The following is a 14,619-nucleotide window of genomic DNA, read 5'->3' as shown; positions in this document are numbered from 1 at the left end:
CGAAACACCCTTTACTCGTTTTGACGGACCATTGTAACCTGGAGTACATTTGGGCAGCGAGGAGGCTGAACCCTCGCCAGGCCAGGTGGGCCCTATTCTTCACCCGGTTTGATTTTGCACTATCATACATCCCGGGTACGAAGAACGTGAAGGCAGACGCACTGTCACGGCTGTACGACACAGAGGAGTGGCCCAGAAACAACACCCCCATACTCCCGGCCTCCTGCATTGTGGTGCCGGTAGTATGGGCGATGGATGCGGATATATGTACTCCAGGTTACAATGGTCCGTCAAAACGAGTAAAGGGTGTTTCGCCCCCTCGAGCCAGTGCATCCACATGGTCACTGCTAACAGCGCCGGAAGAAGATGGCTGCCGTTTTACAGCCCTCTAACCAATTGTACTATTATGTGTGTTTTTCCGCGTTATTTGTAATTTATTTTGTACATAATGTTTCTGCCATCGTCTCTTATAACCAAAGAGAGCTTCTGGATATCAGGACAGCGATTACTCACCTCGCGTTGGACGAATACTTTTTCTTCAACGAGGCGTTCGCGAAGGATATTCTACAGACACCCAACAAGGCCCAGATCCCCGTCATTCGCGTGAGGAAGAGACGGAGATATCGTGGACGCAGATCCGGTGCCTTGTAAGGATCCGACGGCCGAACGAGTAAACTGCCTCTCCCATCAATCCTATTAGCCAACGTTCAAGCTTTTGAGAATAAAATGGACGATTTAAGATTACGGTTATCCTACCAACGGGACATTAAAAACTGTAATATCTTATGTTTCACGGAGTCGTGGCTGAACGACAACAATGACAACATTCAGCTAGCAGGCTATACGCTACATCGGCAGGACAGAACTGCAGACTCTGGTAAGACAAGGGGTGGCGGTCTCTGTATATTTGTAAACAACAGCTGGTGCACAAAATCAAATACTAAGGAAGTCTCGAGGTTTTGCTCGCCTGAGGTAGAGTATCTTATGATAAGCTGTAGACCACACTATTTACCAAGAGAGTTTTCATCTATATTTTTCATAGCTGTCTATTTACCACCACAAACCAATGCTGGCATTAAGATTGCACTGAATGAGTTGTACAAGGCCATTAATCAACAGGAAAACGCTCATCCAGATGCAGCGCTCCTAGTAGCCGGGGACTTTAATGCAGGGAAACTTAAATCCGTTCTACCTCATTTCTACCAGCATGTTAAATGTGCAACCAGAGGGGAAAAAACTCTAGACCACCTTTACTCCACACACAGAGACGCATACAAAGCTCTCCCTCGCCCTCCATTTGGCAAATCTGACCATAACTCTATACTCCTGATTCCTGCTTATAAGCAAAAACTGAAGCAGGAAGCACCAGTGATTCGAGCTAATAAAAAAAGTGGTCAGATGACGCAGATGCTAAGCTACAGGACTGTTTTGCTAGCACAGACTGGAACATGTTCGGGATTCTTCAGACAGCATTGAGGAGTACACCACATCAGTCACTGGCTTCATCAATAAGTGCATCGATGATGTCGTCCCCACAGTGACCGTACGTACATACCCCAACCAGAAGCCATGGATTACAGGAAACATCCGCACTGAGCTAAAGGGTAGAGCTGCCGCTTTCAAGGAACGGGACTCTAACCCGGACGCTTATAAGAAATCCCGCTATGACCTCCGACGAACCATCAAACAGGCAAAGAGTCAATACAGGTCTAAGATTGAATCATACTACACTGGCTCTGACGCTCGTCGGATGTGGCAGGGCTTGAAAACTATTACAGACTACAAAGGGAAGCACAGCCGCGAGCTGCCCAGTGACACAAGCCTACCAGACGAGCTAAACCACTTCTATGCTCGCTTCGAGGCAAGCAACACTGAAGCATGCATGAGAGCACCAGCTGTTCCGGACGACTATGTGATCACGCTCTCCGTAGCCGATGTGAGTAAGACTTTTAAGCAGGTCAACATTCACAAGGCCGCAGGGCCAGACGGATTACCAGGACGTGTACTCCGAGCATGTGCTGACCAACTGGCAAGTGTCTTCACTGACATTTTCAACATGTCCCTGACTGAGTCTGTAATACCAACATGTTTCAAGCAGACCACCATAGTCCCCGTGCCCAAGAACTCTAAGATAACCTGCCTAAATGACTACCGACCCGTAGCACTGACGTCTGTAGCCATGAAGTGCTTTGAAAGACTGGTCATGGCTCACATCAACAGCATAATCCCAGAAACCCTAGACCCACTCCAATTTGCATACCGCCCCAACAGATCCACAGATGATGCAATCTCTATCGCACTCCACACTGCCCTTTCCCACCTGGACAAGAGGAACACCTACGTGAGAATGCTATTCATTGACTACAGCTCAGCATTCAACACCATAGTGCCCTCTAAGCTCATCACTAAGCTAAGGATCCTGGGACTAAACACCTCCCTCTGCAACTGGATCCTGGACTTCCTGACGGGCCGCCCCCAGGTGGTAAGGGTAGGTAACAACACATCTGCCACACTGATCCTCAACACGGGGGCCCCTCAGGGGTGCGTGCTCAGTCCCCTCCTGTACTCTCTGTTCACCCATGACTGCATGGCCAGGCACGACTCCAACACCATCATTAAGTTTGCCGACGACACAACAGTGGTAGGCCTGATCACCGACAACGATGAGACAGCCTATAGGGAGGAGGTCAGAGATCTGGCCGTGTGGTGCCAGGACAACAACCTCTCCCTCAACGTGACCAAGACAAAGGAGCTGATCGTGGACTACAGGAAAAAAAGAGGACTGAGCACGCCCCCATTCTCATCGACGGGGCTGTAGTGGAACAGTTTGAGAGCTTCAAGTTCCTTGGTGTCCACATCACCAACGAACTATCATGGTCCAAACACACCAAGACAGTCGTGAAGAGGGCACGACAAAGCCTATTCCCCTCAGGAGACTAAAAAGATTTGGCATGGGTCATCAGATCCTCAACAAATTCTACAGCTGCACCATCGAGAGCATCCTGACTGGTTGCATCACCGCCTGGTATGGCAACTGCTTGGCCTCTGACCGCAAGGCACTACAGAGGGTAGTGCGTACGGCCCAGTACATCACTGGGGCAAAGCTCCCTGCCATCCAGGACCTCTATACCAGGCGGTGTCAGAGGAAGGCCCTCAAAATTGTCAAAGACTCCAGCCACCCTAGTCATAGACTGTTCTCTCTGCTACCGCACGGCAAGCGGTACCGGAGTGCCAAGTCTAGGTCCAAAAGACTTCTCAACAGCTTCTACCCCCAAGCCATAAGACTCCTGAACAGCTAATCATGGCTACCCGGACTATTTGCACTGCCCCCCCACCCCATCCTTTTTACGCTGCTGCTACTCTGTTAAGTATTTATGCATAGTCACTTTAACTCTACCCACATGTATATATTACCTCAACTACCTCAACTAGCCGGTGCCCCCACCCATTGACTATGCAACGGTACCCCCCTGTATATATAGCCTCCCTACTGTCACTTTATTTTACTGTATATATAGCCTCCCTACTGTCACTTTATTTTACTTCTGCTCTTTTTTTTTTTCTCAACACTTTTTTGTTGTTGTTTTATTCTTACTTTTTTGTTTAAAATAAATGCACTGTTGGTTAAGGGCTGTAAGTAAGCATTTCACTGTAATGTCTGCACCTGTTGTATTCGGCGCATGTGACCAATAAAATTTGATTTGATTTGATTTGATTTGATAGAGCAGGCATTATGCACAGAGCCATCTCCACCCCAGTGTCCAGCTGGGCTGCAGTACGTGTCTGCTCTTCTCCGTGACCGTCTGATCTACAGGACACACACGTCCCCCTCCTCTGGTCACCCAGGTATCAGTCGTACAGTGCGCTGCCTGACCGGGAAAGTGCTGGTGGCCTACCTTGGCTAAGGACATGAGGGTGTATGTCTCCTGCTGCTCGGTGTGCGCCCAGAGTAAGGCACCTAGGCATCTCCCAGTGGGTAAGTTACAGCCTTTACCAGTTCCACAACAGCCATGGTCCCACTTCAGTATTGATTTCCTTACTGATCTTCCCCTCTCTCAAGGTAACACTACCATCCTGGTCGTTGTGGACCGCTTTTCCAAAGCCTGCCGCCTCCTTCCTCTGCCCGGTTTCCCCACGGCCCTGCAGACTGCGGAGGCCCTGTTTACACACGTCTTCCGACACTACAGGGTACCAGAGGATATAGTCTCTGACCGGGGTCCCCAGTTTACATCCAGGGTCTGGAAGTCATTCATGGAACGTTTGGGGGTCTTGGTCAGCCTGACCTCTGGTTTTCACCCCGAGTCTAATGGGCAGGTGGAACGGGTGAATCAGGATGTGGGTAGGTTCCTGCGGTCTTACTGCCAGGACTAGCCGGGGGAGTGGTCAGTGATCTTGCCATGGGCCAGAAATGCCCAGAACTCTCTCTGTCACTCCTCCACTAACCTAATGCCATTCCAATGTGTATTAGGTTATCAACCGGTTCTGGCACCGTGGCATCAGAGCCAGACCGAGGCTCCTGCGGTGGATGACTGGTTTCAGCGTGCGGAGGAGATGTGGAATGCTGCTCACGTCCACCTCCAACGCGCCATGCGTCGTCAGAAGGCCAACGCTGACCGCCACCGCAGTGAGGTCTTTGTACCAGGTGATCGGGTCTGGCTCTCAACCCGGAATTGGTCCGCTCCAGGAGTCTGAGGTACGGCAGGTCCCTCCGCCTCCTCTGGACATCGAGGGGGCCCCGGCGTACTCCGTCCGTTCCATCCTGGATTCAAGGCGTCGGGTGGGGGGCCTTCAGTACCTTGTGGAGTGGGAGGGGTACGGTCCGGAGGAGCGGTGCTGGGTCCCGGTGAGGGATATCCTCGATCCCTCCCTGTTGCGGGATTTCCACCGTCACCATCCGGCTCGCCCTGCTCCGCATCCTCAGGGCCGTCCCCGAGGCCGGTGTCGGCGTGCTGCTTGAGCTGCGCATCAAGGGGGGGTACTCTCACGACTTCCTCCGAAGCTTCGGCGTTCGTCGTCACCAGCCTTCTAGCCACTGCCGCTCCTCATCTCATCATTCCATTTGTTTTGTCTTGTTTATTACACACACCTGGTTCATATCCCCTCATCAGTACCTGTATAAGTGTTCCCTCTGCCCCCTTGTCTTTGTGTGTGATTGTTTATTGTGAGGAGAGTGAAGCTCGGTTGAGCTCCTTGTATTTTATATTGCTGGGTTATTTTCCCTGTGTGCCTTGTTAGTTCCAGTGCGCCTGTTTTGCGCACTGGACTGTTTTGACGAATTACTGCGTAACTCTGTATTCCGGAATAAATCCTGTTATTCTGTGATTTTCCTTCCTGCGCCTGACTCCTTCAAATCACCCATCACACCTTAACTTAAACTACAATGCATTGTATTGAATAACTGTTTCAACTGTTAATTTGTATCTGCCCTCATTTATTCAAATAAATCCATTTGAAAATGAAAATAGGGAAAATATTCAGGTTAGATACAATTTAAGTAATAACTCCTCTCCAAGGATTTCTCACCCCCTCCAATACATTTTTAGAAAGCTGATTTAGGCCTACTGTATTTCTACACAATTTAATAGCTCTAAAATGCTATTTGGAGAACAGCAAAAACAAGCACAAATTATTCCTGCCATTATTACCTTGGCTGCAGTAGCTTAATTCACCTCAGTCAATAAGGGACATACAGGTAACTGCCAGAATAAAGGACACACCAACATAAAGCATGTTAATAGGTTGTTGGGCCACCACGAGCTGCCAGAACAGCTTCAATGCGCCTTGGCATAGATTCTACAAGTGTCTGGAACTCTATTGGAGGGATGAGACACCATTCATGACAAATTCCATAATTTGGTGTTTTGTTGATGGTGGTGGAAAACGCTGTCTCAGGTGCCGCTCCAGAATCTCCCATAAATGTTCAATTGGGTTAAGATCTGGTGACTGAGACACACACACACACACACACACACACACACACACACACACACAGAGGCGTCATGCCCATAGGGGGAACAGGGGCACATGCCCCCTCAGATTTGTCCTGGGAAATAATTAAAAACATGTTGTTGTTGTTGTATCAACTGTATGTAATACTACTAGCCACCTAGCAATTTTATGAAGTTGGCTTTAGCTAGCCCAGATAGGTTCCTAATCTCCCAACCTCATAACTAGCTACCAAGAAGCCATTTCAGTCTATCAATCAAGTTAGCTCACTGGCCTAACTACAGATAACTGCCAAAATAAAGGAAACACTAACATAACAGCTTCAATGCGCCATGGCATAGATTCTACAAGTGTCTGGAACTATTGGAGGGATGCGACACCATTATTCCAAGAGAAATTCCATAATTTTGTGTTTTGTTGATGGTGGTGGAAAATGCTGTCTCGGGCGCCGCTCCAGAATCTTCCATAAGTGTTAAATTGGGTTGAGATCTGGTGACTGAGACGGTCATGGCATATGGTTTACATCGTTTTCATTCTCCTCAAACCATTCAGTGACCACGAGCTCTGTGGATGGGGGCATTGTCATCCTATGGGGGCATAGCCATGGTAGCCAAATAATGGCCCAAATAATGGCCTGCCGAGCATTTTTATACATGACCCTAAGCATGATGGGATGTTAATTGCTTAATTAACTCAGGAACCATGTGTGGAAGCACCTGCTTTCAATATGCTTTGTATACCTCATTTACTAAAGTGCTTCCATTATTTTGGCAGTTACCTGTATCTTAGCTGGCATGCCTGCTGGCAAGGTTGGTAGACTTTAGAAAAACAAGCAATAACTAAATGTACTGAATAAGACACACATTCCTTTCAATCTTTTACCCAGATTTGAGCAGAGATGCTGTAGTGTCGAGTTAATGTTGCTAATTATGCTGTAACAAAGGAGTCCGCTTATACTGAGCTTTGATCATAAGTTTTATTCATATCACAAGATTTCAGCATAAGTTTACAGATGTCAAGATCATCCGGAGAGCAGTGTCCGAAAAGAATATGTCTGCTCTAATGTTCTTTGTCTCTAGCCCATACTTATAATCTTTCCCAAAATATGGGTGGTTCCCCATACTGACCAATCCCCTGTCTACAACACACAGACTCCCTCTGTTTTATGAGGTGTCACTCTAAAACGGCTCCCTCTGAAACTGAATAAACATCCTCTCAGGTTCCACTTGAAAACATTAGCAAAGTCAGAATTCTCCATACACTACATATTTCCCCCCTTCGAGACTAACTAAAAGTCTCGAAAACAAAAAGAATAGGATTATGACAAGTAACAATTTATCTTATTGAGTATCTTTAACAATAAACCAAAAACATTTTTCTATTGAGTGTAAATATATTTCTATGAAATATGAACAAATCTTTATAGAGTGTGAATACATTACTATGCAATATGAACAAATCTTTATGGAGTGTGCATACATTACTATGAAATATGAACAAATCTTTATGGAGTGTGAGAGCGAAAAACATGTCTGGCAGCCTTCTTTCCAAATATCCATCCATCAATCAAGACAGTAAAATTCTCTCACGGCCCCTCTGCCCCAGGCAACCACCTAAGTACTCCAGATCAATTCATAAATCTTTATCAATGCATTTGAAACTATGATGCAATTAAATACACATGAAAGCCCCAGCAAACAAAATACTATCCAAAATGTCCACTCAGGCTGGTCGACCCATCGGACCCTACTGTGGATTATCTCTATCCCTGCCTAGACTCCATGTCCCTAAGCTTCCACGAAATAAACAAAAACATCTAAGATCCCCACATGTATCCAATAACATCAAATATCATTCTACAAAAATTAATACCTAAGAATATGACACAAATTATGTATTACACATGCAAATATGTCTATATTTCATTGCAGACACTGGAATGTAGTCCACTACACTTCATTTCCTCAGCAGTGTCGACTTCCAATGCATCTTCGATGATGGAATCTGAACATTTCCACACCTTCCTTGTTCCATCTCCTCCAGTCCCTTCATATTGTCCTTTCATATTGTCCTTGTTTGAGTATTTCAATCTCTACATATTCCCCCATATGCTTCTGGAAGAAAAGAAAAGACCAAACAGTATCTTTTGCAAAACAACACATTCAAATTAAAACATCAATATCAACTAAGAATATAAAAATGATATATAAATGATATATGAAAGAATATAAAAATGATATATAAATGATATATGAATGAATCACATTATTCTATTTCCCCCCTTTGATTCATAACAAAATACTAAAATCACACTAATATTGAAAAACATTTGAAAAATGATCAAATAATCAAAAAGGATATTTATCCATCAATACTCCATCCAGTCCCACTTGTCCCTCTTCATCCAGATCAGGAACAGTCAACAACGGCATCTGAGTGTTGTCTCCAGGCATCACAACTCCAACCCATCTCAATATCATAGCTTTCGCAAAGGTCAGTAACAAAGTACAAAAGCAAAACATCACACACAGTGCTATCAGAGCTGCTACTAAAATCTGAACCATCACTGCTCCCACTGGGCCTAACTGATCTTGCAACCAAGTCTTCGCTGACCATCCAGCTCCTTCAGATCTACCAAATTCATCCCTTATATTCTTCAATGCATCTATAACACTAGTGATATTATCGGAACTATCTGGTATCAAAGTATAACAATCATCCCCCGTCAAATTCATAGCCAAACATAAGCCACCTTGTTTTGCTAGAATATAGTCAAGAGCCATGTCATGTTTCAACAGCGTCAGTCTGTGACTTCTTTGAGTATTCGACAGAAGGTTAAACCCTCTTATCGTTTCGTTTGCAAAACCCTGCAAAGTATAGGTAATATTATCAATATGATCTGCCAAAAATGTTACACCATACCATGGAAAAGGTCCCAGTCCCCACTTCTCTCCTAGACTTATCCTCCAATGGTAGGCTTCCCGACTATGAAATTCCTCTAAAATTGGTGCTGGAGCTATCGGCTCCCTTGTAATCAAATGTGATATATTTATGGCTTTAATAACTATCAATGTTGAAAGAGTTAAATTGCTTCTCACTGTTGTTATAATAGGCTGAAGTGTTGATCTCATTGTTGTTAATTCATCCATTCTCCCTAAGGCTTTGAACTCTTGACTTGTATTTCCATCTATCACCACTAGTTCTCTCTCTCTTACTACTAACTAACATTGAAACTTAGCTAACTGTCCTAGAGTTCCTTCAACCCTAGTTTTCCTAACTTTTAAAAACCCATTTCACTGATTTATTCACAAAAGCCCTTACCACTAATATTAGAATATGTGATCGGGAAGTCCCCACCTGCTTCTGACTTCTTTACACACAGACTTGGCAAACGATTGAACATCTTTTAGCCTAGTTTGACATATTATGCACCTCTTGGTGTAGGAATGTAACCAAGAATAACAGTCACCCCTTTTAACATTATTTTTCAAACAGATTGTCTAATAGGAAGGAGGACAATCTTTTCAAGCAAATATGATTCCCAAAAACCATACTCTTTTATAATCTTCTACCAGACAGCCGTCTGGTGTACATCTTATTGTACAGTTCAACTTACACAATGCATCTCTTCCCAACAATGCAATGGCTATATGTTCTGATACCAGTATGGGTATTTTAATTTTCTTTTCATAGCAGATCTCAATTGGTTCCTTAAGAGGAATCAGCTGTTTTACTCCCTTGAATCCCTATCCTAATTAGTTAATTTTACATAGTGAGATGTTTAACCTCTTTAGGCTGAACACAGATAAAAACTTTTCCACTATCACTTCTCATCGTCCTTTTTTTTCACTTCAATTTGTTGGATATTTTTCCCTAATTGGTGTTACCAGCTGACACCCCCCTTCGGATCTTCTAGGCACTCTAGAATCCTTGCTCCTTTAATGTTTCACCTGTCCTCCAGATGATCTTCACTTGCTCCTTTATCTTCCTCTGAAATTCCCTCTTTCCAGAAACTATCTATGGATATGAAACAACTTATACCACTTGTTGTGGCTGGTACAATTGCATTTGACCTTGTTCAGTTGAAGCTGTAGCAGTGATTGTTGATTTGATTCACTCTGATCCTTCATAACCAAAGCTTCTCTTCTCCTTCTTCTTCTCCCCCATTGTATTTGATTGAGTTTTCTGAGAGTTTCTTGGTCCTGTTCTTTCTTGTTGTTGACATATCGGTATTCTTCAAAAGCTTATATTCTAAGTTCTGTCCTTGAAATATCATCTTCTTACTTTTCTCTCTTTCCTTGGCCTCAATGTATTCTTCTCCTCCAATTCTTGGGATTCTTTTCTCAGCAGTTTCTTCTTCTGTATATTCAGCTTCTTGAGTTGTTCCTCCAGTTGTGTTACTTCTCCTAAATCATTCGCTTTATCCAGGCATGATACGCATCGGTCTATACAGTGGGGAAAAAAAGTATTTAGTCAGCCACCAATTGTGCAAGTTCTCCCACTTAAAAAGATGAGAGAGGCCTGTAATTTTCATCATAGGTACACGTCAACTATGACAGACAAAATGAGGAAAAAAAATCCAGAAAATCACATTGTAGGATTTTTAATGAATTTATTTGCAAAATATGGTGGAAAATAAGTATTTGGTCAATAACAAAAGTTTCTCAATAATTTGTTATATACCCTTTGTTGGCAATGACACAGGTCAAATGTTTTCTGTAAGTCTTCACAAGGTTTTCACACACTGTTGCTGGTATTTTGGCCCATTCCTCCATGCAGATCTCCTCTAGAGCAGTGATCTTTTGGGGCTGTCGCTGGGCAACACAGACTTTCAACTCCCTCCAAAGATTTTCTATGGGGTTGAGATCTGGAGACTGGCTAGGCCATTCCAGGACCTTGAAATGCTTCTTACGATGCCACTCCTTCGTTGCCCGGGCGGTGTGTTTGGGATCATTGTCATACTGAAAGACCCAGCCACGTTTCATCTTCAATGCCCTTGCTGATGGAAGGAGGTTTTCACTCAAAATCTCACGATACATGGCCCCATTCATTCTTTCCTTTACACGGATCAGTCGTCCTGGTCCCTTTGCAGAAAAACAGCCCCAAAGCATGATGTTTCCACCCCCATGCTTCACAGTAGGTATGGTGTTCTTTGGATGCAACTCAGCATTCTTTGTCCTCCAAACACGACGAGTTGAGTTTTTACCAAAAAGTTCTATTTTGGTTTCATCTGACCATATGACATTCTCCCAATCCTTTTCTGGATCATCCAAATGCACTCTAGCACGGGCCTGGACATGTACTGGCTTAAGCAGGGGGGACACGTCTGGCACTGCAGGATTTAAGTACCTGGCGGCGTAGTGTGTTACTGATGGTAGGCTTTGTTACTTTGGTCCCAGCTCTCTGCAGGTCATTCACTAGGTCCCCCCGTGTGGTTCTGGGATTTTTGCTCACCGGTCTTGTGATCATTTTGATCCCACGGGGTGAGATCTTGCGTGGAGCCCCAGATCGAGGGAGATTATCAGTGGTCTTGTATGCCTTCCATTTCCTAATAATTGCTCCCACAGTTGATTTCTTCAAACCAAGCTGCTTACCTATTGCAGATTCAGTCTTCCCAGCCTGGTGCTTTGTTTCTGGTGTCCTTTGACAGCTCTTTGGTCTTGGCCATAGTGGAGTTTGGAGTGTGACTGTTTGAGGTTGTGGACAGGTGTCTTTTATACTGATAACAAGTTCAAACAGGTGCCATTAATACAGGTAACGAGTGGAGGACAGAGGAGCCTCTTAAAGAAGAAGTTACAGGTCTGTGAGAGCCAGAAATCTTGCTTGTTTGTAGGTGACCAAATACTTATTTTCCACCATAATTTGCAAATAAATTCATAAAAAATCCTACAATGTGATTTTCTGGAAATTTTTTCCTCAATTTGTCTGACATAGTTGACGTGTACCTATGATGAAAATTACAGGCCTCTCTCATCTTTTTAAGTGGGAGAACTTGCACAATTGGTGGCTGACTAAATACTTTTTTTCCCCACTGTATCTCTTTCTATTTCTTCTTTGCTAGTCATTGTAGGATAAAATCCTCTTGAATATGAAGCACCTTTACTCTCCCACTCTTTATCGCTGTCTTCATCTTTGCTTTTATCAGAACTCGAATCTCCTGTATTCTTCTTCTTCAAACATCCATCACCCCTTTTTTCCCTTTCTTTTGATCTGCTTTATGAATTGACAGAAGCACTTTCATTATGTTGATGACGTCAGGGTTAAGAGTATTGTAAAGGTTATCTGGAAAAGGGAATAAAAGTTGGCGTGACATTGAACAACCATAGCCAGTCAGGCCAACTTTTATTCCCTTTTCCAGATAACCTTTACAATACCATTAACTAAAGGATTACTATTTTGTACTATATCAACAGGTGTAATTACCTTCATAGTCCTGATATCCTTTTTCCCCATTGTAACAACTCTTTTATATTCCTTTATTGTGAATTATTTTTATTTTAGACTATATAGCCTATGGCTTCCTCCCTATTTTCCTCTCCCCCCAAATTAATTAATTAATCAATTAATTTATTCATTTATTCATCAATTTACTTATTTATTCATTTTATTTTTATTTTACCAAATTATTGATTAGTGGCAATCTTACCACATCCAATCAGGAAAGTAAATGCAAGTAGTCAACTTCAGAGCAATCCAAAAATAAAGACTTCTAATCCTACAACACTACAATACTCATAAACCCATTGCTTAATAAGCATCCAATTATCTTAATTTTACAGAATAATGTCAGTACTCGATTCCCAACACAACTCTAATCAAACCCACTCATGCACAAAAACTCCAATACGCAATTACATCAATTGATCAGTCTGTTGCCAAGTCCCTGTCAAATTGTCATAACATCAAATATCCTGTAGGGGAAGGATTTTGTAAACATGACAGTACTAGCCTGATTTATTTTTTTGACTTGATCCTGTCGCAGCAGACTCTGTCGCGTCACACCCTGTCACGTGATGTATACGTCAGCACTTCCGCTCTCTCTCTCTCTCTCCTCGTTCCTCTTATGTCTCTCATATCACAAAGGAACAAAGAAACAGACAAGAATCTAGCAGTTTATGCAGTCACTGAATTATTTCAACCATTCAATACTCCTCTAGTCACATTCGCGCTAAGAATTAACTCAGGAATAATATAAATAGCTCAATAACAAAAATCTTTATTTTTATTTTTTATTATTATTATTATTTTTTTTTATCCGTCAACATCTCTCTCTCATTTATCAATTCAATAGGTCTCAAGAAAACAGTTTCATCTTCAAACAACCGCCGATGTAACAACCAAAATACACCATTAGACTCTAAATCTCTATGTCTTTTGTTCCTTCGTTCGTCTGCGCCTCCCCACAGCACAGTGTAGCAGAGGAGTGACCTATTTACCCCTACATCACTCTAGAGACATAAAATCACACGCATGCGCAGTACATTCATCACTACGATTTCACAGTGGAAGTAGCTCTCTCTCAGCTCTCTTCACTCCAGACAACAGAACGTTAGCAGTCCCGCTATACCTCCTCTCCTTTACCCTTATAGACAAACAATAACACTTAACAGAGCTCACAAAACATCAGGCACCAAACCCAAACTATCTAAACACGATATTGGTGGCTCGACCCATTCCAATGGACCACCAAGGAAAAAATATCGAACATAACCCGCATCAAATTTGGCATGTAGCATGAATAAATTAGCATTAGCATTAGCATTAGCATGTAGCATGAAGCATTATTAGCAGGCTACATTCAGCATTTCTCCCTCCGCCGTGTCGTACATTCTTTTGTTTGCTAAATTTATGCTACCACGAGGTCCCTCCGGAATTGTAATGAGTGGTCACATCAATCAAATGATTCGTCAACCACCAGCTGAGCGGTAACATACAATCACAATATACCACAGCCTCAAGCCCCTTGGGCTTACCTAACTTCACCTAACGCGTTATTAGGATTTTTGGCCCATCCTAGAGATCGCCTTTACAAAAAGGGCTTCCGTTGATTCACAGCGGTTCTAAGTTACATACATATGCCTAGGCCTTATTCCTCTCAATCGATTGTTCTTGAACTCTTATTCAAGCAAAATATCTCTATAGACACTCCCCCCTTTTTGCGCTGTTTACCAGTGCAAACAAATTTAGAATAGTTATGACAGAGCCCTAGTTCACAGCAATAACAGCCACAACAGCACACACAAGCCCTTTACGGTACATCTCCTGAGCGCACACACCCAAAAGCAGACGAACGAAATCACACACAAGACCGTGAGAAATCTCACCTCATAAGCCGGCGTCTTGAGCGAGAGTCACTTCGTTGCTCATGAATATAACACTGCAGAGACGTAAACCGCCTCATCACTCGTCACCATTTGTAGTGTCGAGTTAATGTTGCTAATTATGCTGTAACAAAGGAGTCCGCTTATACTGAGCTTTGATCATACGTTTTATTCATATCACAAGATTTCAGCATAAGTTTACAGATGTCAAGATCATCCGGAGAGCAGTGTCCGAAAAGAATATGTCTGCTCTAATGTTCTTTGTCTCTAGCCCATACTTATAATCTTTCCCAAAATATGGGTGGTTCCCCATACTGACCAATCCCCTGTCTACAACACACAGACTCCCTCT

The sequence above is a fragment of the Coregonus clupeaformis genome, chromosome 11 (assembly GCF_020615455.1).
Source record: "Coregonus clupeaformis isolate EN_2021a chromosome 11, ASM2061545v1, whole genome shotgun sequence".
In the NCBI taxonomy this organism is placed as follows: Eukaryota; Metazoa; Chordata; class Actinopteri; order Salmoniformes; family Salmonidae; genus Coregonus; species Coregonus clupeaformis.
Note: the sequence above shows the minus strand (reverse complement) of the source record.